This window comes from Limulus polyphemus, unplaced genomic scaffold (genome assembly GCF_000517525.1).
Source record: "Limulus polyphemus unplaced genomic scaffold, Limulus_polyphemus-2.1.2 Scaffold166, whole genome shotgun sequence".
Classification (NCBI taxonomy): Eukaryota; Metazoa; Arthropoda; class Merostomata; order Xiphosura; family Limulidae; genus Limulus; species Limulus polyphemus.
Window position 1 is genome coordinate 688,353 of NW_013665776.1, and position 5,823 is coordinate 694,175.

Genomic DNA, 5,823 nt, shown 5'->3' on the forward strand with positions numbered 1-5,823 from the left:
ACATTCTTTCTGACCCGCTTTAAACGTTCTCTAATAAATTAACAGTTTCACACCGACCAACATTAGTCTTATGTTCTTGATTTGTTATGGGCGGTCTATTTTTACGAGTAAATATTTCTTACTTATGAGAGTTATTATTAACATAAAAACTTGAAATTACTGCAATAAAATTCCAGAAATTTTTAGAGAAACAAAATCATTATTCTAAAAATCGTGTCAAAATAAGAAAGTACCGGGGAAAATAAGGGGTATTGTTAACTTGAATATAAAACATCATTCTAATCTTCGTAACGACCTTAATTCCAACTAGTTTGGAAGGTCGGCTGGTAATTTTTGGAAGTCTAGAATATTTTTACACCCGGGCCATGGCCCAGTACGAAAATCAGATAGGTCGAGCAGGTTCGGCGCCGGAGATTCGAACCCTCATATTGCGAGTCGAGCGCCAACATCGCTCTACTGAAACAGGTGAGATTTACATTTACCACATAAGCATATTATTTAGTGAAATACTTTTTAAAGAGATTTTTGTTAAAAGAAATGGGGAAAACGCCATTTGTTTTTAACCAAGACATAAATTCTATTGTATGTTTATTGAAGCCCGTAGTCCCCTTGCACACATGTTTGGGAAAGAAGTAGTGCCAAATGTTTACAACACAACAAAACATTGCAGAATGCTATAATATGTAAAGTGATTTACTTGAATCTACAAAGTGCAAGTTAATTACACAATCGAAAGGGGAATATACATTCCCAGAGATTTTGTTCAATACATCTTGAATTCATCTATAAAAAAAAAAGCGAATAAGTTTAAAAGAAGTTTAATATCTCACAAACATCATTTAAGCAATTGATTACCAGAAAAATTGCAATAAAAATACAAAAGTGTCAATACACTTCCTGTAGTTTGGTTCTCCCGTACTAAATACAGAATATACAAAAAGCGTAAAATTTCTTGTTCAGTAAGTTTTTTTTTTTTAAGAGTCTCATTTTTGAATTGTTTAAATGCTGTTTCTAATTACGTCTAGTAGATGGCAGCATGAGCTACAGTCCATCATGTTGGCATGTATCGGGTATATTTGTGTTGTAATTTTAGCAGCGATAAAATAAACTGTTTGTCCATTTTTGGTTACACTTTGCACATATGTGAAAGCTGTAAATAATATAGCATCTTCAAATATATTCAACTATAAAGAAAAATGTTTATAATTTGTCGAAATAGTCTTGAAATGGCAGTAGCTTAGTAAAAAAAATCTTTAAATTCGCCAGTTTAAGACTAAAGAAAGCGTAGTGCAGCAATTTACTAACACATACGTGCCCGCAGTACGCATTCAAAATATGTGCATGCTAATAGGTCACAAGAAGCGTAATGACATTGAGTGAAAATGCCACATGTTCTTGGTGATGATGATACGTGAAGTGTCATTAAATACAGGCAATGATCACGAAACGAACTGTACTGTTCGAGTCAACATTTAGTCAATTTGTTTCCGCATAGCAAAAGGCAAAAGGCTTTCTATATTCTATAGAAAGAATATAATAAAACAGCACAGAAACCAAAACGTCGTCCCACTCAAGAAACAAACAGATAAACAGTCATCAAAATCTTGAATGTCAACAATGCTTCAGCACAGAAACCAAAAGATCATTCCACTCAAGAAACAAGACAGGATAAGTCCATTTATAATTCCAACATTGTATTGTTTACGCTGCTTTAAATATCAATGGACCAATCAGATTTAGCGAGAGTAACTCAAAATCAGTGTTAGAACAAAGAAACAAATTTTTTCACAATGGTAATATTTGATATTTCCAGACTGATAAATATATTTCGATGAGGTTGGGGGTTTAATACCAAGTCCCTATTCATTATATTCTGTAAAACATCTTATTCTTTGGTTCTTCAACAGAATCGGTAAATCCCACGACTAGGTGTTGAATAAAATAACAACGAAAAACTGATAATCCTTGAAAAATATATAACGCATATTATGTTTACAGCATTTTCGATTTCATTAATAAATGTTTTACGCAATACCTGGTTATTATCTCACCCCAACACAAACACATTTGTTTTTTTGCAAGCTACTCGTGCTGTCCTTACCACGAGTATCAAAACCCAGTTTTTTGCGTTATAAGTCCACAAACTTACCGTTGTGACAATGAGGTGGAAATTTTAGAAGCACATAATGTGCAAAACATAACACCCAAAAGTTGATGCATTACGTGGATTTATTGCCCTCTTTTTATTACTTACATGTATCCCTTTGTCACGCAAACTCAATTCGGTATTCCACAGTGTGATTTATTTATTACACACAATATAGAGTTTTTCTTACTTATAATCAAATCTTTAGTTAGTTATACATAAAACAGTATTTAAAAATAAACACAGTATGTGCCACTACGCGGTTCGTTTATGCTTGCTATTCAGCACACTCACAATGAATAGGTAGATTTTGTCAGTAGTTTTACCTTTTCTTTTCCACATGCGAAATGATCCGATATGTTTTGATGAGCTTTACTTGCGTATATGATTCATTTCCATCGTAAAACCGGAATATAGATCAACTTTGGAGTTTACAAATTACTAAATAAGACGCAAGTTTGTGTTTATTTATTTTACAGTATTGTGTTTAAATAATTCAATATGTATTTTGGTTATTTATAGTATTAGCTAGGTTTAATATATAACATTAAATATCCTAAATAGCAAGAACTACATCGGCCAGATGCGATATGTATGTTTCATGAAGGTCTACTTCGGTGTTTGATGATTTCGCTAAATAGACTCGGGTGTTCTTGGGTTAAAGTCGAAAACACCTCTAACAACGAGGGTACCCAACTGACGACCTAGGGCAGAGTATTCATTAAAGTATTTTTTTTTTTTTTAGTTTGTCAGTTACTCCCAATTAAATTATTTATTATTATTATAGAAATTTAGAAACTCCTCAAAAATAAATTACTATATAATTTTAATAATTTTGGGGGAGAAAATACTTTTTAATTGATATTGATAAACATTAATTACATTTAATGTTTATTAGCATAATTAATGATTATTAATATCTGCAAAAATGCTTAAAAAGGCGTAGTGTCCTTATCAGTTCTTTCAGTTAAAAATATTGTTTTATTTTTGAAAAATTTAAAACCAATATGGTCTGTGCTCTCCACCAAATCTAATTAATTACTTGGTATATAGTTCATGTTACCGAATACGTTTAACATTAGAAGTTATAATTAATGGTGTCTTGTGATTATGTGGTATCTTCATAAGAAATAACTGATGAACATTTGAGACTTCAACATCTATATTTAATTGACAAAAAAAAAGGATATAATAGCTGTAATAGCGAAAGTTAAACGATCTTTGTCGAATCCCTTTTTTTTCAGTTATTTACTCTCTTTTTTTCTCTATAATTAATGTATATACAAAAGAGACTTTGTAATTGGAACACACTAACGTTTGTTAATTAATATTCTAAAAGACAGTCAATTGGGTGTTGGGATTATTAACGAACAAAATCTTACATCTATATTCTGTCTTGCTAATAAAGCAGTCAAGATGTAAGCGTCACAAAAGGAATGATATTTACACGCACGATAGTTTTTAACTGAAGGTTAATTACGTCTCCAAGCTAAATAACTTTGGTATTTATAGATATGAACAAAATAAGTACATAGGTCATTTATTTTCTGCACCAAAACGTAAGTTGCGTCAATTTCCCGTAAAATTGGTATAAATATCCTAGCAAATGCTTAAGTATAAATTAAGGTGTATATCAAAGGTAACTTTTCAAGCAGGGAAAAACTGTAGACATAAAATAACAAGCAAAAAAAATGAATAACAAGTAAGATTACAATAAGATAAATTAATGTAATAGAGGAGTAATAGGTTATAATAACAAAAATCAAAATCTAGGATTAAAATATGGTCGAAAGATTGTTTAAGGATACCAAAATACATTTTAAGTTAAATTTATTATATATGATCTTTCTCTATAAGTGAATACGATGTATTTATATATAAATATGATGTTTAAGTTTTCTAAATTCTACATACATGTAAATGAACATATCACGAGGAAATTTTGCATCCTAGGGTGATGCAAGATGTAAAAACCAATTAATTTATACTCCAAACCAGAATATATGTCCAACACAAATAAAATAATTTATTTCTAATTTCTAACTGATTGAAGTACGAGAAGTGCTAAACTCAGCCATAATTTCTATCGAGTTTTGCGATTACACAAATAGAGAAATAGTTTTTCACACATTATAATATTTTCTTGCACACTGATACCAACCAAAGATTGATAGAATTTCAGAAGTAAAGGGGAAAAATCTCAAGTCTTATACCATTTTAAATTCTACCTTTTATGTCTCTTACATTTCAAAGTTTCAAATATTTCTTTTTGTCTCTTATATTTCGAAGCTTATTTATTAATTTTCTAGTGGAGCTAACCCGACCTAATTGTTCAATCTGTCTGTAATTATGTTTCTTTATCTACATTGTTGGATAAGATACTTAGCTTGGACTTTATTTTTATACAAGGATATATACACCTGGAAAAAAGTTAAGCACCCCCAAATATTTTTCAGGATTGCTTATTGAAAATAAGGTTTAATTTTCACGATGTTGAGCAATATTCATAATTTCAAACATAATTAAAAGGATGTGAGCGTTCAGGTGTGACATTTAAATCAGGCGCGTTTTTTTCCCCACGTACAACTTGCTCCCTTCTTCACGACCAATATGCACTATTTTCTCGTGCATCAAATCCGTATTTAAGTCCCGAATTTCTGAATGCAAAATCATTTTAAGTAAGAAGACGGATATCAGAGGCGCAGAGATGGCAAATTATTGGCATGAATTCCGCTGGTATGTCCTACAAGGCGATAGGTAGACAGCTTGGCTATCATTACACAGTGATCAGCCGTTTGGTCAGAAAACATGTTGCCACCCAGAATGTTAAGGACCGTCCTCGATCTGGTCGACCAGTCTGTAACAACCCAACGTGAAGATAGGAGCCTTGGTAGATTGGTCAGACGAAATCCGTTTGCAAAAAGCACCCGTCTTAAAAGGCAGTGGTTACCTGGTCGTAATCTGTCAAACAGAACAGTAAGAAATCGTTTAAAATCTGCGGGACTGAAGTCAAGGAGAGTCATAAAACGCCCGACACTTGACGATCGGCATCGCAGGGAGATTTTGGCCTGGTGCAGAGCAAGGCAGAACTGGAACCTTCAAACCTGGCGACGAATACACTGGTCAGACGAGAGTAGATTTTTACTCCACGTAACTGATGGTCGAACCCGTGTTTGGAGGCATCGTAACGCAGCTTACACTCCAAGAAACATTGTTCCAACAGTGCCTTTTGGTGTGGGCTCAGTTATGGTATGGGGCTGTGTCTCGCATGATTGCAAGCTGGATTTGGTAACAATCAATGGCAACCTTACTGGCGAAAAGTACACCAGGGACGTGCTTACACCTGTAGTTGTGCCTCATTTTGACAACCACACGTTAGCGTCAAGACTTTATTCATGGATGACAACGCTAGACCTCATCGCTCTAGGGCAGTAAAGGCTTATTTAGAGAATGAATCCGTCAACACTCTTCCTTGGCCAGCAAGAAGTCCAGATCTCAACCCTATAGAGCATCTATGAGACAAATTGGGTAGGCGAATACAGGCTTTGGAGCCTCCTCCACAGACATTGCAACAGTTAGAAGTTCACTTGCACCGAGAATGGCGACAGATAACGCTTCAACAAATCATACGTCTAACTGGCATTATGCGGCGCAGGGTTGCAGCAGTCATCCAGGCA